At 38.4% G+C, this 23,176-nt stretch overlaps 1 protein-coding gene across 2 annotated transcripts in view; it reads right to left on the reverse strand.

Moving 5' to 3' along the window:
• ZNF518A (zinc finger protein 518A) overlaps positions 1–17,980 on the reverse strand; it is a 33,525-nt gene extending 15,545 nt beyond the window's left edge. For both annotated transcript variants that reach the window (XM_066354961.1, XM_066354960.1), the window contains exons 1-2: positions 17,898–17,980; positions 15,016–15,098 (exon numbers count right to left, since the gene is read on the reverse strand). The gene's annotated coding sequence lies outside the window, so the exon portion shown is untranslated. The remainder of the gene's footprint in view (positions 1–15,015; positions 15,099–17,897) is intronic.
• Between the last annotated feature and the right edge of the window lie 5,196 nt (positions 17,981–23,176).

The raw sequence follows: 23,176 nt of genomic DNA on the forward strand, positions 1-23,176 counted from the left end.
TCTAGCCTTCAACCTCTCCTTTCTCTCTCTCTCTCTCTCTCTCTCTTCCCCTCCCACAGCCAAGGCTCCACTGGAGCAAAGTTGGCCCAGGCGCTGAGGATGGCTCCATGGCCTCTGCCTCAGGCACTAGAATGGCTCTGGTTGCAGCAGAGCAATGCCCCAGATAGGCTGAGCATTGCCTTCAGATCGTGGTCGGGCACACGTGGTAGTCTGTCTGTCTCTCCCCCTTCAGAAAAATAAAAAAAATTAAAAATATATGTATATAAGGGGTTGGGGGAAGTAAAAGAGGGTAAAGAGGGAAATAAAATTGAAATACAAATGCAGTTTCTGGTTCAGGTGAACCTTATTTCTTATTACTCTCTGAAACTTCACACTTGTACTCTCTCTCCCTCTCTATAGATAGATAGGTAGACAGACAGTGCTCAATTTAAGATGCTTTCTGCTCCCCTACAGACACACACTTTTGTTTACCTTTGTTCATTCTGCTTCCTTTCACCAATTTGTCACCTCTTCTATCTTAATTCAATACTGGTCAAACTTCCTTTCTAACTCTACTTCCGATAAGGATATGAAACCTTTTATAAAACATACTAATCTCTCACTTCTCTGAATATTCATTTAAAGAAGCTGCTGCTCTCCATTTTATTACAAATTATTTCATAGTTATAGCATTTCATTTTTTCAATTTTATCTCCCAAGATCATTTTTAAGTTTCTTAAAAACAAGTTCTATCCATTTTTCATTTACATATAAGTGAAAACCTTGTAAAAACTATAGCTGGATACATAAGGACCTAAAACTTTCTTAATTTATTATTTTATTTTCAACTAAAATATATGACTTTCTATGAGTTCAGATTAAATAGCTTTACAGCAAATGCCACAGATCATGCAAACTTTTCATGGCGCAATAGTTTGATTTAAAATATACAGACACCCACAAATACAGTTAGAATCACATTTTTATTATGTAGGCATTAGGAGAGAAATAAGAAATAATCTGTCCAAAGCGAAATAAAGACCACTGGCTTCAGTACAGGAAGGAGAAAGATTATCCTCATCTCTTGTTCCTTTCTTCTTCTGTTATTTTGCTATGACAGTAATTTAGGAGAAGAAGATATTACTTAAGATTTTGAACATGGGGGGAGGGGATCAAAAGATATACTGCTCCTTGATTGAGAGAACACATAATGCAGTTCCTCTCAGCTTTCTGTTAAATTTTTCTCTGGCTCTCAGAACCCCATCTCTATAGAGAGAAAACAAATTTCACTCTCCAGGCTTTTCCATTTTAGTATATGGCACCACAATCCATCCAGTTACCAAACCCAGAAATCAAACAATAATTGTTCCCTTATTTCCCACATTAATCCCTAAGCAAGCCCTGCCAATTCTATCTCCAAAATAGATCATGAATTCTTTGTTCCACTGTCATCTCTAACTTGAATTAAAGCAACAGCCTTGCTAACTAGCAATCCATGTCTTCCTCTTGCTCAACCATCCTCCTCAGACTCAATTCTCCACATAAGAGCAAAAGTGATCTAATATATAGATCAGTTTCCCCTGCTTAAAACTCCTTAGTGGCTTTCCAAGGCACTTCAAACTAAACTTAATCTTTGTCAAGACCTACAAGGTACAGTAACATCTGGTCCTGGACCTTTCTCTTCAATTTTATCTCATACCACTCTTCCCATCTGTAAATATATTCCAGAAAGCTACCAAAGATAGTGTCTCAATCCTCAAAAAACTCGTTTTCTATCTCAGGCCCGTATGCCTGCTGTTCTCTGCTTGAAATGTTTCCTCTCTCATTCTTTATAAGATTAGGTCCTTTTCATTTTTTTAGGTCTCAGTTCAAATGTTACCATCTCAGAAAGGCCACCTCCAACCTCTAAACCATCCCCTTCTCAAACAGAAAAAATAGTTCTCTATTTTAACCCCTGTGTTTCTTTTTTCTAATACTCTTTTTAAACTGACAATATTTTATTTGTTTGGCAGTTTATTTTGTCACTACCACATGAATAAAAGTTGTATAAGCTTAAGGACCACATCTGTCATGTTCTTTGCTATATCACCGGCACCTACTGCCAGGCTTATAGCTAGTAGCAAATCTTTGCCAGTCTTTGTTCTATTTTTTTTTTCTTAAGTGAGAGGCAGGGAGGCAGAGAGACAGCTCTGGCACGGCCCTGACCAGGATCCACCCAACAAGCCCCACATGGGGTGATACTCTGACCATCTGGGGCCCGCACTCCCAACCGAGCCATTCTAGCACCTAAGGCAAGGCCATGGAGCCATCCTCAGCAGCAGGTGCCAAGCTGCTCCAACTGAGCCATGGCTGTGGGAGGGGGAGGGAGGGGGGAGACAGAGAGACAGAGAGAGATAGAAGAAGCAGATATTACTTAAGATTTTGAACATTGGGGGGGGGGGATCAAAAAATATACTGCTCCTTGATTGAGAGAACACGTAATGCAGTTACTCTCAGCTTACAAACAAATATCTCAACAAATAAAAATTAAAAAACAGTTTGCTGTTTAAAAACTATTCTTTTTCATTTTGCAAGAACTAGTTTGAAGTATGCAAACTGAAATCCTAGACAGATGAAAATGCTGAGTTTGAGAGAGAGAAGGGAGAAGGGGGTGGGGGGTAGAGAAGCACATGGTTACTTCTGTGTGCCCTGACCGGGAATCAAACCCGGAACACCCATACACCAGGCCAACGCTCTACTCTGAGCCAACTGGCCAGGGCCCAGTCTTTGTTCTAAACAATAGGAATACAGCACTGAACAAAACAGACAAAAATCTCTCCCTTCATGGAGCTAACATTTCATTGATTATTTAGATAATAAAGTAAGTAAAGTATAAAATATATTCAAAGGTGAGAAAACCTGTGGGAAAATATGTAAGAGGAAAGAATAGCCAGAACCAGAAAGTTGCCATTTTAAATACTAAGTCAGGGAGACTCACTTGAAAAGGTCTGTTTTTATCAAAACAGCATGATATTGGCAGAAAAATAGACACTCAGACCAATAAACAGAATAGAAAGTCCAGAAATAAAACCACATATATATGGTCAAATAATTTTCGATAAAGGGGCCAACAACACACAATGGAGAAAAGAAAGTCTCTTCAACAAATGGTGCTGGGAAAACTGGAAAGCCACATGTAAAAGAATGAAACTTGACTACAGCTTGTCCCCTTGTACTAAAATTAATTCAAAATGGATCAAAGACCTAAATATAAGACCTGAAACAATAAAGTACATAGAAGACGACATAGGTACTAAACTCATGGACCTGGGTTTTAAAGAGTATTTTATGAATTTGACTCCAAAGGCAAGAGAAATGAAGGCAAAGATAAATGAATGGGACATCAGACTAAGAAGTTTTTGCTCAGCAAGAGAAACTGACAACAAAATAAACAGACAGCCAACTAAATGGGAAATATTTTCAAACAACAGCTCAGATAAGGGCCTAATATCCAAAATATACAAAGTACTCATAAACTCAACAACAAACAAACAATCCAATAAAAAAATGGGAAGAGGACATGAACAGACACTTCTCCCAGGAAAATTACAAATGGCCAACAGATATATGAAAAGATGCTCATCTTCATTAGTTGTTAGAGAAATGCAAATCAAAACTACAATGAGATACCACCTCACACCTGTTAGATTAGCTATTATCAACAAGACAGGTAATAGCAAGTGTTGGAGAGGCTGTGGAGAAAAAGCCTCATTCACTGTTGGTGGGAATGTAAAGTAGTACAACCATTATGGAAGAAAGTATGGTGGTTCCTCAAAAAACTGAAAATAGAACTGCCTTATGACCCAGCGATCCCTCTACTGGGTATATACCCCCAAAACTCAGAAACATTGATACTTAAAGACACATGCAGCCCCACGTTCATTGCAGTATTGTTCACAGTGGCCAAGACATGGAAACAACCAAAAAGCCCTTCAATAGAAGACTGGATAAAGAAGATGTGGAACATATACACTATGGAATACTACTCAGCCATAAGAAATGATGACATCGGGTCATTTACAACAAAATGGTGGGATCTTGATAACATTATACAGAGTGAAATAAATAAATCAGAAAAAAACAAGAACTACAGGATTCCATACATTAGTGGGACATAAAAACAAAACTAAGAGACATGGACAAGAGTGTGGTGGTTACGGGGGGGGGGGGGGGGTCACAAAGAAAACTAAATAGAAGGTGACGGAGGACAATCTGACTTTGGGTGACGAGTATGCAACATAATTGAATGACAAGATAACCTGGACATGTTTTCTTTGAATATATGTACCCTGATTTATTGATGTCACCCCATTAACATTAATAAAAATTTATTATAAAAAAAAATAGGTCTTTTTTGAGGCAAGATTTTAAGGAACTGAAGCAGATATCATTCCAAGAAAAGAAACAGTAAATGCTAACACCCTGAGTGTAGAGTGCGCCTAACATGTTTGGAGACCTGCAACAAGGACAGCATGACTGGAACAGAAAGCAACGGGGGGAAAGGAATACAGGAGGTCAAAGATGTGACAAGGGGACTGAAACAAGGCTTAACAGACACTTTATGGACTTTGGTTTTACTATAAGTAAGATGGGTGGCCTGACCTGTGGTGGCGCAGTAGATAAAGCATTGGCCTGTAACACTGAGGTCGCCAGTTTGAAACCTTCAGCTTTCCTGGTCAAGGCACATACAGGAAGCAATTACCATGAACCTGATGCATCCTGTTTCTCCCCCCTTTCTCCCTCTCCCTAAAAATCAATAAATAAAATTTTTTTAAAAAGATGGGAAGCTACGGCCCTGGCCGGTTGGCTCAGCGGTAGAGCGTCGACCTAGCGTGCGGAGGACCCGGGTTCGATTCCCGGCCAGGGCACACAGGAGAAGCGCCCATTTGCTTCTCCACCCCTCTGCCGCGCTTTCCTCTCTGTCTCTCTCTTCCCCTCCCGCAGCCAAGGCTCCATTGGAGCAAAGATGGCCCGGGCGCTGGGGATGGCTCTGTGGCCTCTGCCTCAGGCGCTAGAGTGGCTCTGGTCGCAATATGGCGACGCCCAGGATGGGCAGAGCATCGCCCCCTGGTGGGCAGAGCGTCGCCCCTGGTGGGCGTGCCGGGTGGATCCCGGTCGGGCGCATGCGGGAGTCTGTCTGACTGTCTCTCCCCGTTTCCAGCCTCAGAAAAAGGAAAAATAAAAATAAAAAATAAAAAAAATATAAAAAAAAAAAAAAGATGGGAAGCTACTAAAGCATTTTATAGTAAGAAGTAATATGAGCTAAATTATTTTTTTTAAGAAATCACTTTGACTGCTGTGTTAAGAACAGAGTATTTGAGAGGAAGGTAACAGTGAAAGGCAATGTGGAGATTACTGTACTGCAATCACCAAGGTAAAAGACGACGGTGTCTTGGTGGAAACAATGAGGCATGGTCAGATTGTATATATTTTGAAGACAGAACCTACAGGATTTTCTGACAGACTAAATTTGGTATATGAGAGAAAGAAATATGACAAGGGTAAGTCTAAAAGCTTTGACCTCAATAACTGTAAGAAGTTAAGTTGCTATCTACTATTAAGATAGAAAATCTTGCATGGAAGTAGTAGATTTGGCAAGTATATCAAGAATTGAGTTTAGCCATGTAGAATCTGAGACACCTAGCTGACAATCAAGTGGAAATGTAGAATATGTAGCTGCATATAAGAGAGGTCTAGCTGTAAGATAAAATTTTGGAAGTCACTAATGTGTGCACATTTTTGTATGTATACATTTAGTATACAGAAGTGAATGAAATCACCAGGGGATTAAGCAAACAGAGAAGTCCAAGGCTATATTATAACACTATAGTACAAGGCTCTATTATAACACTTACAGAAAAAAGATGAGAAAGAACCAGCTGGCAAGACTGAACATAAATTAGGTGATTGGTATCCTGAAAGCAAAGTGAAGTGTTTCCACAATCAGGGGTTGATTAATTTTGCCAAATAAGATGACTGAAAATCAACTACTGGATTTAAGAATTTTCTTTACTTATTCTCTGTGCCTAATTAAAGTAAAAATCCATCTGAAGTTATACCTCCCTTTAAGAAACCTTCCTAGGGAGGAGACCTGAAGATGGCAGCAGAGTAGGCAGATGCACAGACTCCCAGCTCACACCACCAAACTGGATTACAAATTAATTTACAAACAATCAGCGTGAAAAATCAACTCTGGACTATAAGAACAGCTCTCAAAAACCAAGGAGCAAAGAAGAAGCCAAACCAAGCCTGGTAGGGAGCACCAAGGAGCAGTGAGTCTCCCCTGCTTACAAGAACGGAGGAGGGGGGTGAGGCTGAGAGCCCAGAAGGACTCTCACTCCAAGGAAAAGAGAAGAAAATATCACTCACAGCCACTTGCCTGGGGACCTGGGAACAAGGTGTGTTGAAAGGGCTGGCTAGTCTTCCAAGAGGAAAGGGAGAAAGAGAGAGAGAGAGACAGACAGTAATGCACAGCGGAATGCATGGGATGACCTGAGAAGCTGACTCATCCAGTGCTGGAGGCGGCCATAGCTGGGGGAGGGGTTGATCCTTCCACACAATACAAGACTAAAGTAGTTCCGGGTGACCCATCTCCAGACATCTCTCCAGCTCCAATCAGCGCAACAAGACACAGCTGAAAACAAGAAGTGGGGAGGAGGGGTAGTAACTCAGGTCTCCATGGAGATCTGAGATACACCTCTCCCTATTGAAGCTGAGAAAACACCCCACCCCCTGGAGAGAGTAACTATCAGATCAAACCTTCAGAGTCTCAGGTTACACCCACCAAATTCCTGGATAGTTTCAAATAAGCCCCCTGCTGAGATCAGTAAACAAGACTACCACCCCTTAAGAAAACTGAGAAGAAAACAAACAAATCAAGACTTCAAAGCAGCTCTACTAGAAAAGCCAAATCCAATAGTGGATTACAAACAACAGCTGATGCCAACACAAGAAGACCTAGAAATAACACAACTGAAAATTGGAGGCAGACAACACCAAGCCTAGACTCAACCAGCTCTACAAACAATACACCCAAACACACAGACATAATGAGAAGACAGAGAAGTGCAATCCAAATGAAACCTCAAGAGAAACCTCCAGGATATGAACTGAATGATTGGAAATAGCCAAACTTCCAGATGCAGAGTTTAAAATAATGATTGTTAGGATGCTTAGGGATCTTAGAACAAAGGATGGTCATTATGAACACCTAAATAGAGAAATAGCAAGTATAAAAAAGGACACTGAAATATTAAAAAAGAATCAGTTGGAGATGACAAATACAATATCAGAAATGAAAACCACAATGGAAGGAATTAAAAACAGGATGGATGAAGCTGAGGTTCCAATCAGTGAGTTGAAGGACAAGTTGAACGAAGGCATGGAAGCAGAACAGAAAAAAGAGAAGAGACTCAAAAAGTCTGAGGAAACTCTAAGAGAGCTCCCTGACAACATCAAGAGAAATAACATCTGCATCATAGGGGTTCCTGAAGAAGAAGAGAAAGAACAAGGGATAGAGACTTTGTTCAAGCATATCATACCTGAAAACTTCCCTCAATTAAGGCAGGAAAAACTCTCACAAATTCAAGAAGCACAGAGAACTCCATTAAAGAGAAACCTGAAGAAATCTACACCAAGACACATCACAATTAAAATACCAAAGCTAAGTGATAAAGAGAAAATATTAAAAGCTGCAAGAGAAAAAAAGGCTATCATCTACAAAGGAGCCCCCATAAAGACAACATCAGACTTCTCAATAGAAACACTTGAGGCCAGAAGGGAATGGTAAGAAATATTCAAAGTAATGCAGAACAAGAACCTATAACCAAGACTACTTTATCCAGAAAGGCTATCATTTAAAATTGAAGGAAAAATAAAAAGCTTCCCTGATAAAAAAAAAAAAAACTTAAGGAATTCATTACAACCAAACCAATGCTGCAAGAAATGTTAAGGGGCCTGTTGTAAACAGATCAAAGGCGGAAAAGAATATAGCAAAAGAGGAATACAGCTTTAAAGAATAAAATGGCAATAAACAACTACATATCAATAATAACTTTAAATGTAAATGGATTAAATGATCAGATCAAAAGACATAGGATAGCTGCATGGATAAGAAAACAGGACCCATACCTATGCTGTCTACAAGAGACACACCTTAAAAGAAAAGATGCACACAGACTGAAGGTAAAGAATGAAAAAAAATATTTCATGAAAATGGAAATGAAAAAAAAGCTGGGGTAGCAATACTTATATCAGACAAAATGGACTTTAAAACAAAGGATACAGTAAGAGATAAAGAAGGCCACTACATAATGATAAAGGGAGCAATCCAACAGGAAGATATAACCATTATAAATATCTAGGCACCTAATATAGGAGCACCTAAATATATAAAGCAGACTTTGATGGATATAAAGGGTGAGATCAACAGCAATACTATAATAGCAGGGGATTTCAATACCCCACTAACATCACTAGATAGATCCTCAAGAAAAAAAATTAACAAAGAAACAGCAGACTTAAAGGACACACTAGATCAACTCGATTTTATAGATATCTACAGAACCTTTCACCCTAAAGCAGCAGAATATACATTCTTTTCAAGTGCTCATGGTACATTCTCTAGGAGGACCACATGTTAGGGCACAAAGCGGTCTCAACAAAGTTAAGAAGATTGAAATCATATCAAGCAATTTCTTTGATCACTATGGCATGAAACTAGAAATCAACCACAACAGAAAAACTCCAAAATTCTCAAACACATGGAAACTAAATAGCAGGTTGTTAAATAACGAATGGATTACTATGAGATCAAAAAAGAAATAAAAAAATTCTTAGAAACGAATGATAATGAGCATACAACAACTCAAAATTTATGGGACACAGCAAAAGCAGTACAGAGAAAGAAGTTCATAGCACTACAGGCATGTTTTAAGTAGCTAGAAAAAGCTCAAATAAGCAACTTAACCCTTCATCTAAAAGAACTAGAAAAAGAACAGCAAGTAAAGCCCAGAGCTAGTAGAAGGAAGGAAATAATAAAGATCAGAGCAGAAATAAATGACATAGAGGCTAAAGAAACAATACAGAGGATCAATGAAACTAGGAGCTGGTTCTTTGAAAAGGTAAACAAGATCGATGAACCTTTAACCAGACTCACCAAGAAAAAAAGAGAGAGGACTCAAATAAATAAAATTAGAAACGAGAGTGGAGAAATAACAATTGACACAACAGAAATACAAAATATTGTAAGAAAATACTATGAAGAACTGTACGCCAAAAAACTAGACAACCTAGATGAAATGGACAAATTCCTTGAAACATACAATCTCCCAAAAATCAATCTGGAAGAATCAGAAAACCTAAACAGACTGATTACACCAAATGAGATCGAAACAGTTATCAAAAAACTCTCAACAAAGAAAAGTCCTGGGCCTGATGGCTTCACAAGTGAATTCTATCAAATATTCAAAGAAAAACTAACTCCCATCCTTCTCAAGCTATTTCAAAAAATTCAAGAGGAAGGAAGACTTCCAAGCTCCTTTTATGAGGCGAGCATAATTCTGATTCCAAAACCAGGCAAAGGCAACACAAAGAAAGAAAATTATAGGCCAATATTCCTGATGAATTTAGATGCTAAAATCCTCAACAAAATTATTAGCAAACCGGGTCCAGCAATATATGGAAAAAATCATACACCATGATCAAGTGGGATTTATTCTGGGCAGGCAAGGCTGGTACAATACTCGCAAATCAATCAATGTGATTCATTACATAAATAAAAGGAAGGATAAAAACCACATGATAATTTCAATAGATGCAGAAAAAGCATTTGATAAAATCCAGCACCCATTCATGATCAAAACTCTCAGCAAAGTGGGAATACAGGGAACATATCTCACCATGATAAAAGCCATCTATGACAAAGCCATCATCCTCAATGGGCAAAAATTAAAGCAATCCCCTTAAGATCAGGAAAAAGGCAGGGGTACCCCCTGTCACCACTCTTATTCAACATAGCCTTAGAAGTCCTAGCCACAGCAATCAGACAAGAAGAAGAAATAAAAGGCATCCAAATTGGAAAAGAAGAAGTAAAACTATCATTATTTGCAGATGATATGATATTGTATATAGAAAACCCTAAAGCCTCAGTCAAAAAACTACTGGACCTAATAAATGAATTGAGCAAGGTGGCAGGATATAAAATTAATATTCAGAAATCAAGAGGCATTTTTATATACCAACAATGACCTGTCAAAAAGAGAAATTAAGAAAACAATCCACTTCACTATTGCAACCAAAAAAATAAAGTACCTAGGAGTACATTTAACCAAGGAGACTAAAGATTTGTACTCGGAAAATTATAAAACATTGATAAAAGAAATCAAGGAAGATACAAACAAGTGGAAGCATATACCGTGCTCATGGTTAGGAAGAATAAACATCATTAAAATGTCTATATTACCCAAAGCAATTTATAAATTCAATGCAATACCAATTAAAATACCAATGACATACTTCAAAGATATAGGACACATATCCCAAAAATTTATATGGAACCAAAAGAGAACACGAATAGCCTCAGCAATCTTGAAAAGGAAGAATAAAGCAGGAGGCATCACACTTCCTGGTATCAAGTTATACTACAAGGCCATTGTACTCAAAACAACCTGGTACTGGCATAAGAACAGCCATATAGATCAGTGAAACAGAACAGAGAACCCAGAAATAAACCCACATCTTTACTGACAACTGATATATGACAAAGGAGGTAAGGGCATACAATGGAGTAAAGACAGCCTCTTCAACAAATGGGGTTGGGAAAATTGGACATCTACCTGCAAAAAAATGCAACTAGACAACCAACTTACACCATTCACAAAAATAAACTCAAAATGAATTAAAGACTTAAAAGTAAGCCGTGAAACCATAAGCATCTTGGAAAAAAACATAGGCAGTAAGCTCTCCAACATCTCTCACAGCAATATATTTGCAGATTTATCTCCTTGGGCAAGTGAAATAAAAGACAGAAAAAACAAATGGGACTTATCAAACTAAAAAGCTTTTGCACAGCTAAAGACAGAAAGAACATTATAAAAAGACAAACTAAACTACACAATGGGAGAAGATATTCGACAATATGTCTGATAAGGGGTTAATAACCAAAATTTATAAAGAACTTGTAAAACTCAACACCAGGAAGATGAACAATCCAATCAAAAAATGGGCAAAAGAAATGAATAGACAATTCTCCAAAGAGGACATACAGATGGCCAATAGGCATATGAAAAAATGCTCAACATCACTAATCATTAGAGAAATGCAAATTAAAACCACAATGAGATATTACCTCACACTAGTCAGAATGGCGCTCATCAACAAAACAACACAGAATAAGTGCTGGCGAGGATGTGGAGAAAAGGGAACCCTCCTGCACTGCTGGTGGGAATGCAGACTGGTGCAGCCACTGTGGAAAACAGTATGGAGATTCCTCAAAAAATTAAAATCGAACTGCCTTTTGACCCAGCTATCCCACTTTTAGGAATATACCCCAAGAACACCATAGCACTGTTCCAAAAGCAGAAATGCACCCCCGTGTTTATGGCAGCATTGTTCACAATAGCGAAGATCTGGAAACAGCCCAAGGTGTCTGTCAGTGGACAAGTGGATTAAAAAGCTTTGGTACATATATACTATGGAACACTACTCAGCCATAAGAAATGATGACATCGGGTCATTTACAATAACATGGATGGACCTGGATAACATTATACGGAGTGAAATAAGTAAATCAGAAAAAACTAAGAACTATATGATTCCATACATAGATGGGACATAAAAATGAGACTTAGAGACATGGACAAGAGTGTGATGGTAACCAGGGGGGAGAAGGGGGGTAAGAGGAAGGGAGGGAAGGGAAGGGCACAAAGAAAACCAGACAGAAGGTGATGGAAGACAATTTGACTTTGGGTGAAGGGTATGCAACATAATCAAATGTTAAAATAATCTGGAGATGTTTTCTCTGAACATATGTACCCTGATTTATCAATGTTACCCCATTAAAATTAATATAAATAAGTAAATAAATAATAAAGAAAACAAGTAGAAAAATTAAAAAAAAAGAAACCTTCCTAGACTAGACCAGCCCTAATTAATTTCCTTCCTATCAGATATCAGTCTTAAAATCCATTCTATATGAGAGCATTTGCTTATCTGTTTTAGCTGTTTATGTTGTCTTTCACATACATTAATCTGGATACCTTAATTAAAGTATAAGCACTTTGATGGTCAAGAACTATTATTCTTACATATCACTAAAATGCACTGATTATTCTCAACACATGCTTGCTGATCTGTGTAATTTAAGTATACAAACATATACTATATTAAAGAAAGTCTACCATCCGCTCAGCCTGGTATGCATAATCCTTGACTTACCAGGCAGTTGCACATACTTGTACAAAGCAGACAATAAATGTTAGGTTGAACAAAGGAAAGACTGCATGCACACATGAACTTTTATAAGGTTGTGGAAAAGGACAAACTGTAGATGGATGTAAATGATCAACTTGAAGTTACAGGCCTTAAATTCATTCTGCTGCAATACAATTCAAACTAATTTATACACAGAATTTTGGCCCAAGGGACTGGGAAAGACACTACAGTAGCTGACAAAATTAAAAAATAAATACTGTCTCTCTCTTCCCCTCCCACAGCCAAGGCTCCATTGGAGCAAAGATGGCCCGGGCGCTGGGGATGGCTCTGTGGCCTCTGCCTCAGGCGCTAGAGTGGCTCTGGTCGCAACATGGCGACCCCCAGGATGGGCAGAGCGTCGCCCCTGGTGGGCGTGCCGGGTGGATCCCGGCCGGGCGCATGCGGGAGTCTGTCTGACTGTCTCTCCCTGTTTCCAGCTTCAGAAAAAAAAATAAAAATAAAATAAATAAATAAATACTGATATCTCATAACATAGTTCCTGACTGAAACTGGCATTCTATCTCCATCCATCTCCCATTTCTATATGACATCACTCTTTCCTACTACAGATGAGGCTCTCATACATGCAGAAAAAAAAAATGTCACTAGCACCCTCTAAAATTAACAACTCAGAGAGAGGGGAGCATTTTTCTGCTTGCATTCATAATCAATTTCAAATGATTCTGATTGGCTCTGCATGAGTAACAGGTGATCACTGCTGTACCAAGAATGACTAGGCTTGGACTAAGAAACTGTAAGACTGACTGATAGTCCATCAACCACTCACAACAGAAAAGGGATGGTTCCCCAAAATGAAGAGTGCTGAATTGACAAAAACTATAGATAGACAGATCTTCTACCAGACACAACTTCCGACAACCTCAATTTTAACTTGTGATGATATTAACCACATTTTAAAATTATCTGACTTTTTAAAGGCCAGTATTTATTTTCAGCTATTGCCATTACCACTTCTTGAAATAAGACTCATGTGAAGGCCACAATTTTCTTAAATTTCAAGTCACACACCTTCATTCTAATATTCTGACACTGGTTTCATGCAGTCATATCAATAAAAATTTAAAATTTTTAGTCAGATTTTGCTCAGTTTTTCAAGATGGAATAATCCAGATAATTTTGGTTAGTAATCATATAGCAGTCTCTTGTCATTACATCTGAAGCTTTCATTCTTCATCATATTGCTTTTTCTGGGTACTCTGGATCAAACATAGTAAAGAAAATTCTTAGCATTCGTATTTACATTTCCTATTCCAAATTAACATGTTGTCTGGCCTGTGGTGGCGCAGTGGATCGACCGCTGACCTGGAATGCTGAAGTCACAGGTTTGAGACCCTGGGTTTGCCCAGTTAAGGCACATAAGACAATGTGCAGAGTGAAGCAACTACATCTTATTCCCCCACCCCTCTTCTCTCTGTACAATCAATATATAAAATCTTTAAAAAAAATTTTTTTTTTAAACAGAAAACAAATTAGCACAGTACCCATGTGAACTTCATGTGGTAAGAGGTCAAACAAATGCTATGTAGGAAGAAATTATGCAGGTAAATGAACATAAATGATAACCTGGGATCTCAATTCAGCTTTGTTGGTCTCTACTCATGGTAGTCATTAGACATAAACTTCTAATAAAATTAAACATTCATGCCTTTGTGGAAAATGGCTCTGAAAAGAAAGCCATCTGCTAATAACATGAAACTAAAGTAATAATTTAATTTGTATTGTCTACTTTGGCTATTTCAGTAGTTACATACATATTCTTAATGCTAATTTAGGGTTATACTTATGTGTATAAAGCTTCAAAATATCTTCCTACCATATTTATTCCACTGTTTATTACCCAAAAGCCCTTAATGCCATCTTTATATTTTGAAGAATAATATAGTTAAAATCATCTGTGGCTCTCTAGTGAAATGTTAAGTAAAAAACAATTAAATCTCCCTGGTCAGTTGGCTCAGTGGTAGTGCATCCGCCTGGAGTATGGAAGTCCTGGGTTCAATTCCTGGTCAGGGCACACAGGAGAAATGACATCTGCTTTTCCACCCACCACCAGCTCTCTTGCCCTCCCACAGCTATGGCTCAATTGGTTTGAGTGAATTGGCCTCCTGTACTGAGAATGGCTCTGTGGCCTCTGCCTCAGGAGCCAAAGCTAGGGGGAAAAAAAAAAAGGGGGGCCCCCTTGCTGAGCAATGGCCCCAGATGGGCTGAGCAAAGGCCCCTAGTGGGCTTGCTAGGTGGATCCGGTCAGGGTGCATGCAGAATCTGTCTCTGCCTCCCCTTCTCTCACTAAAAATAAAAAAGTAAAAAATAAAAAACATTTTTAAAAAGCCAATTAAACCAAAATCTACATTTTCTGCTCACATAAAATGAAAAGCCATGTATTTTATTCAAAAATAAAATTATAACTTATGAAAATCAACATATACACAACTATTTTGTCCAAGATTAAAATATATTAACTTGGTACTCATCAGACTATAAAAAACAACACTTCAATCTTTACCATACCTCTTTTTTCAAGGAAAAGGCACACAATTTAATGTTCAGACAAAGCCACTATCAGGAACAGTGATGGAAAGGAGAGATGATACCTGGAAATGAAGACCAAGATTTTAAAACTCTGACTGCAAAAACTATTAGTAAAATAATTTTATACTCGCAATTCAGTTATGTTTCATATTCAACTTATGTGTATAAATTAAGAAGAAAAATAAACCTCTCTGCACTTTGGCAAATAACTTATCAGTACTCAGTGACAATGTCACGAATTACAAAAGTCAGAAAACGCAAAGCTTAGATGGGAGCTTAAAATCAATCCAATTCAATATCTTCATTTATTACAATATAGGAGAAATGAGTCTTCTCCAAAGTCAGAAAGCTGGAACTCGAATCTGGATCTAATTCCAACCCAGCTATCCCACTACAATAATCCTAATACAGTTCTGATCTAACATCGCATGAAAATTTTTCACTGCGTGAAGCCAGTACACCACACAAAACTGAAATACTCATAGCCTACACACCTGCATCGGATAATTAATAAAAATGCCAACTTTATTATAATTTTTTTCTTTTGTGTATAGTGCTCTGTCAAATAACTTTTAGTAGAGTACCTGCAGGAAACTGGGCAAGATTCAAGTCTTTTATCACTAAAAAGTTATACAAAATGATCTAAAGCACACGTTTCAGTAACAATTCCAAACAGAAAAGTATATTAAAAAGTACATTAAAGGACATGGATAAAACATATTTTAAAGTCAAACTGTACATTTATGCTAAAATATATTCCCTGTGAAGTTTGAAGACATAAAAAGTTTTGAGATCACAGTCTATTATTACCAGAGAGGACAGAATTTGAAGTGTAATAATGATAAAAACCTCAAGCATTTAAAAAACTTATGTGTAATCAGTGCACAACAGGTATCCACTCAGTACAGGAGGCCAATTCACTCGAACCAATTGAGCCATAGCTGTGGGAGGGCAAGAGAGTTGGTAGTGGGTGGAAAAGCAGATGTCATTTCTCCTGTGTGCCCTGACTGGGAATTGAACCCAGGACTTCCATACTCCAGGCGGATGCACTACCACTGAGCCAACTGACCAGGGAGATTTAATTGTTTTTTACTTAACATTTCACTAGAGAGCCACAGATGATTTTAACTATATTATTCTTCAAAATATAAAGATGGCATTAAGGACTTTTGGGTAATAAACAGTGGAATAAATATGGTAGGAAGATATTTTGAAGCTTTATACACATAAGTATAACCCTAAATTAGCATTAAGAATATGTAGGTAATTACTGCTGTCCTTTAATTCTTCCATAAAACTAGATCTAAAGTGTTTTGAATCAATATTTATACTTATTTTGATGGCAACAATAAGGAAAAATTTGAATACGCAAAATAGGTTGTTAGATACCTATATTTTATCCTTCCCTCCCCTTTAGTAGACAATTTTTCTAGGTGAGGGACTCATATTTTTGAGAATTTTAACAAAAACTAACAGTCTCCCTACCCTCCCTATGAAATGTTAACATACTAAAAATGTTAATGCAATGCAACGTCTTTATGAGTTTCAGAATACAGTTTTGCTCAAAGATAATGAAGCCACTTCTATTGATTAGCAATTAAACTCTGAAAAACGGTTGGGTATTTCACAGAATCAATTTTAATGGTTTCTACCTATTCAACCCAAGGATGTTAACTTCAAGGTACACTCAAATCCGATCCCTTGTGGCATAAAAACCGATTCAACACTATAACTAGGCCTAAGACACAGCTTCTAAGTTCATGCCATGAACTACCCCTAATGTACAGTTTAGTGTCTTCATGTTTCACCACTGTGACGATCACACAAACAACATTCTTAAGAATTTCTTCAACACTGACTTTATTTTTCTACGGAATTTTGAACTTCTAATAACCAAACATACCCAAGTAATGTTTTCGCTAAAAATACCTCACAAACACTAAACACCTCCAAATTCAAACCTAAAAAAACGGAACCATCTGCATTTTTAACTTCAAAGCTATCCTATCTGTTCTGTTGGTCTACTTAAGAGTTCTGACCCTCTACCTTCTTTCTATACATTCACCCTATACATTTTCAATTACCCTAGCTATTTAGAAAGAGCCTTCTACTTGACAATGAAGACAACCATGTTAAGAAGATACTCAAAATGGACCCTACAAGTGAGACACCAGTTACAAAGAGATCCATCTGCCCCTGGGTGTGGTTGAGGCTTGCAGGGAAGAGCGCCTTTGGCCAACTCCGAGGAAGGAACGCGCGCCACAGAGCTGAGCACATCTGCAAGAAAAGACCTCCAAAGACCAACCACTAGACCCACAATGGGGACACTCTCGAGTTGGGGGTGCCGTGGGGCTGCAAACCTACAGGTCAGGGGTGCGCTCTGAGGGGTGCCCGCACTGTCGCCACCAGCCCCGAGACGCGCCGAGTGGGTGCTTCGAGCGCCGCGCGCCCCGCGCTGTCCCAAACCCCGCGCCCGATCCGCCCCTTCCTCCGGGGTTCCGCTGCCCCTCAGGCGCGCGGAGGTACACTGTCGCCGCGCTCCCGCTCCAGCTCTAGACTGAGGGGACAGTGACAAGTTGCAAAAGCCAGGACATAAAACAAGCATAGGCTAAGCCAGCTCTACCAGCCTGCAAGAGAACAGACTGAAAGGACCCACTTCCCTAGAAAAACTTTGAGGCAACTTAGGCAACAGCAGTGAATGGTCGGGACTATTTAACAGGCGTTTCCTATCTTAAGAGGCAGATTCCTGAACCGGTTCGGGGTACACTGACGCCCCACAAATTCGCCCTTTGCTTGTCTGGCTGGCCTTCTAGAAGTCCTGGCATCCTAATAAATCTGAACGGCCCGCTTTCAGGGAATACCTGTCGTGGTCCCCATTGCCTGCGAGTCCCTGATGGCGGCCATTACACTTCCATCCGGGTATTGCCGAAAAGCCGACCGCCGCGCTACCGGGAGCGCTGGCTGCGGCGGATGGATCCGCGCTGCACCTGGAGAAAGCGGAAGAGGACGGAGGCCGGCAAGGCCCGCGCCTCTGCCTGGTCAGACTAGGCCATTGAGCGGGGCTGGCCGCTGACCTCTCAAATTAGCGTGGCTGCCCTGTGACTCACTCATCCCCGTTTGCTCACCAGTAGCTGAAGAGATCCTACTTCCAATGGAAGGACAGACAAGCATCCGGTCTATGCTCTTCAAAGTAGACACCAGAAGCAGGAACTGTGCTACTGACAATCCCTTACTGACTGGGAATGGTCTCACTCCTGAGATTTTAATCTATTTCCGGCTTTGCAAATGGTGTCTCCCCACTCCTTGCTTTTGACACGCAGGTTTTTCCGACCTTTGCAGCCCATGTCAATGAAGAAAAATGCCACAAGCAGTTGTGGAAGACATAGTGAGCTCCAAACGTGTACATGTTTAATAACTGATCGGAAAACTATCTTTACAACAAGGGAGTCTCTCATCCCCAACCAAGAAATCCCTCCGCATCAAACTACATGGCCGGACAAAGAGGTCAATTAATACTAGTGGTTTCCGCCAAAGTTCAGTATGGCTTCTGGTTCCTCCTTTGCAACATTTCTGAAATCTAACTTATTGACTTCACTTTTACACAAATTATTTTACTTAAAAAAGATGTTTTGGGCTCTGGCCGGTTGGCTCAGTGATAGAGCGTTGGCCTGGTGTTCAGGAGTCCCGGTTTGATTCCCCGCCAGGGCACAGAGGAGAAGCGCCCATCTGCTTCTCCACCCCTCCCCCTCTCCTTCCTCTCTGTCTCTCTCTTCCCCTCCAGCCGAGGCTCCACTGGAGCAAAGATGGCCCCCGGCACTGGGGATGGCTCTATGGCCTCTGCCTCAGGCGCTAGAATGGCTCTGGTTGCAACAGAGCAACGCCCCCTGGTGGGCATGCCGGGTGGATCCGGTCAGGCACATGCGGGAGTCTGTCTGCCTCCCCCTTTCCAGCTTTGGAAAAATAAAAAATAAAAAATAAAAAACCTGATTTATATCTGTTTTCCCTAGCTATCACTCTTTCATGGTCAAAAGTGTCCCAGTTTGTACAATAATTGTATGCTCACTGCACAGTGGATAGAGCGTGAGACTGGGATGCCGAGGACCCAGGTTCGAGACCCCGGGGTCGCCAGCTTGAGCACGGGCTCATCTGGTTTGAGCAAAAGCTCCCCAGCTTTGGACCCAAGGTCGCTGGCTCGAGCAAGGGGTTACTCAGTCTGCTGAAGGCCCGTAGTCAAGGCACATATGAGAAAGCAATCAATGAACAACTAAGGTGTCGCAATGCGCAATGAAAAACTAATGATTTATGCTTCTCATCTCTCTCCCTTCCTATCTGTCTGTCCCTGTCTCTCCATCTCTCTGACTCTCTCTCTGTCTCTGTAATAAAAAAAAAAAGAAAGAAAAACTGCTGGAAATCCTATCTGGTAAGAGCAAAATAATCTCAGAAATGTTTGACCTGTCTTGCTGTTGCTCAGAAAAACTTCCTATTAAGTTCTTTAATAGGAAGAAAGTCAGGAACAGAATCATTATGGTGAACTTAAAGCTATACAGCAAAAAGAAAATAGCTGCTCATGATGTGATGGACTGAGTGCATTGGCAACAGTCATCAGCAATGTCTTTAGGGAACCTGGTCTCTTTGCTCTGGGGTTCTTTCATTCCTCTCTCCTTAAACTCACACACCAAGGGACACATAGGAATGGATACATATTAACTAGTGCCTGATTTTCAATCTGATCCAAATACATATTACCTGAAAAAGGAGCATAAATTCCTAAGATATATGAAAAATTAACAGAAAGATATCAAACCAAACAATATATACTATCTGAAGAATTATTCAACGTACAAAGAATTTAAAATAAACATGCTAAATATACTTAAAGAAATGAGATAAGATAACATATTAAACCAGAATAAGAAATCATTGAAATAATGTAGAAATATTAAAAGACAAAAACAAGGAAGTTTTAGGTTCTTTAATCAGGGGGAAAAAATCTATTCCAAAAAAACTGAGTCATATACTCTCCCCTAGAATAAAAGAAATGGCAAAGAAAAACTGAATAGCCGTGACTGACTTAAGCCCTGGGAATGTGCAGATTGTCACCTGAGAAAAAAAATAGTAGTTAACTAGCAAGGAGGAAAGATCAATAACTTTGGTTGGCAATTAAAGATGCTTGGCATCTGCTAACATCACAAAAAGGAAGAGAGAGAGAGAGAGAGAGAGAGAGAGAAACAGATATTATGGAATAACGAAAGAGTGTCTGTGAAGTAGTCTTAGCAATCTACAAAAAATAGAGAGGAACATATTAAACTAAATATACCATGGAGATAAAATCAGCTATGAGCTTTAGGAAACTTCATAAGAAAAATGACTTGTTTTCTCAACCAAACAAAAAAGACATAGAATGGAAACCTATCAATTAAAAGAGACCTAAAATATAAATCAATCAATCACTATATGTGGAAATTAGTTACTCAGCTACTGATTAAAGCAAACAGGTAGGAATACATTTATGACTTGTATGAGACAGTTGGAAATTTGAAGACTGTGAATATTTAATATTTTTGCTAATTTTTAGGTGTAATGCATATATACTCATGTCTTAAAGGTCTATCATTTACCAAAATATTTGCAGATAAAATTGATAATGTGTCCCATATTCCCTTCAAAATAAAGAAGTACAGTTGTAGGTAAGGGTAAAAATAAGATTGACCTGAGTCAATCGTTGTTGACCCTGGAGGATGGGTACAAAAGGAACCATTATAAAATGCTGTCTACTTTTTGTATATGCGTTACATCTTTACATTTTTCATAATAAAATATTTTTAAGTTGGCATAAAGGTTAAGAGATGGAGGCTGAAGGAGACCACATAATCAAACCATTTTTTATTTCATTGATTTCTTAACAAGAGGAATCACAGCAGAAAAGAAGGACATTATACTGAGAATCAGTTTTGCATTTACTGAATAAATCAACTGAGAGTAAGAAATATGTCCATAGACCATAGGTCTTCACTTTAATCCTGTAACCAAGATGGCCAATATTCCTCAAAACCAATGAACCAGGGATATGCAACAGGAAATGCCCCTCAAGACAGAGAGCAGAGAGCCAAAAGATTAAATGAAAAAGAATGCCCATATGTAGACTGAAATGTCACCACTGCCTTTTCTCTCTCTAGTGAAAAGAACTTAAGAAAAATACTCATAGAGATTGACATTTAGCAGTCTTGCAATAAAACTCTAAGGCTCTACAGTAAAGTTCACCAGTCAATAACCAATCCAATCAATGTTTTTTAATTAATTGCCTCTTTTAAATATAAACCTTAGGCAGCCAAAGTTAACTAGAAATTCAAGAAAAGGCTCTAAAACTATAGATACATTTTTATAAAACAAAAACAGAAAAAGTATCTCTGATTAAAATTTATGGAGCAAGCAGAAGAGAGCAAACTATAGCAAGCAGCTATCCTCAGCTAGATAAGAAAAGATACTGCATCTATGAAACAGCAGATATATGAAAAGGGGATATTCTGAGGCTAAGAAAAAGCTCTTAATAATTAAATATGTGTTCTAAAATTTTTTAAAGAAAAATTGGAAAAAATGTCCCCAGAATAGAAAAAAAATCAGAATTAAAAAATAGAAAATATAAAAAATTAAAATAATATACAATTAATAGGAGTTCCAGAAAATGAGAAAATAGAACAAAATTGTTAAATAATACAAGAAAAACATATAGAGAAGTGGACAAATCACAAATGTATGGTGCAATGAATTTTCTCAAAGTGAATGTAGGTACATTCATGTAATCACCACAGAGGTAAAAAAATAAATTGCTTGCACCTCAGAAACTACCCTCTTACCTCCTCCCAATCACTACAAACTTACCTCCCCAGAGGTAATCATTTCCCTGACTTTTATTCAGCATAAACTAGTTCAGTATTTTTTCTTTTTACATTATCTAAGTGAAATCATACAGTATGATTGTGCTTTCATGCATTTATTCATTCAACATTATATTACCTGTTTTCTTGTATAGCAATGGATAATTATTTTTAAATGGCTGTGAACTATTACCTTGTATAAATATTTTATGATGTATTTATCCTTTCTATTATTGATGAATAGTGAGTAGCTTCCAATCTGAGGTAATCACAAGTAATGCTGCTTATACATGTCTTTTGTTGCATATGTACACATTTATGTTGTCTATATACCTTCAAGTGAACCTGCTAGATCATATGATTGTGTGTGTCCACTGTTAGCATGTGTTGCCAAATCATCTCTAAGGTGGTTATGCTAAATTGCATTCTGACCAGCAACATATGAGAAAGTACTAGTGGTTCTATCTACATGTACACCAATACTTGACATTGTGCTTAGATTTGTATTCTATAATTTAATAATAATGTTGAGATCTTTCTATATACTTATTAGCTATTCAGATTATCGTGCCTAAATCTTTTGCTTATCTTTCTATTTGGTTGCTATCGATTTACAGGAGTCTTTTGGATAGAGTATTCTGGATATGAGTTCTTTGTAGAGTAAATGTGTTATAAATATATCCTTCCTCTTTGTGGCTTGCCTTTTCAACCTGTTTCCCAGCATTATTGAGGCATAATTGGAATACAAAAACTGCACATAATTAATGTGTACAATTAGGTAAGTTTATATATATACTCATATTGTTTTGTTATCACCCCATTAAATAATAAACATATCTATCACTGCCAATGATTTCCTGTGTGCCTATGTGGTTCGTTTTGTTCTGTGGTGGGAACACTTAACATGAGATCTAACCTCTTAACAAAAACTTAACTGCAAAATACCATATTGCTCTTACTATAGGCATTATGTTGTACAACAGATCTGAGACTCATTTTGTATAACTGTAATTTTATACCCATTGAGCAACGCCCCAGATCCTCTCTTCTGCATCCCCTGGTAACCCACATTCTATTATCTCCTTCTATATGCTTGACTATTTTAGATGCCTCGTATAGGAGGAACCATGTGGCATTTGCCCTTTTGTGACTGACTTAGCATAATGTCTGTCAGGTCTGTCCATGCTGTCACAAGTGGTAGGATTTCCTTTAATGGTATCTTTTGATGAACAGAACTTTTAAATTTTAATATAGCTCAAGTTATT

Source organism: Saccopteryx leptura, chromosome 13 (assembly GCF_036850995.1).
Source record: "Saccopteryx leptura isolate mSacLep1 chromosome 13, mSacLep1_pri_phased_curated, whole genome shotgun sequence".
NCBI lineage: Eukaryota > Metazoa > Chordata > Mammalia > Chiroptera > Emballonuridae > Saccopteryx > Saccopteryx leptura.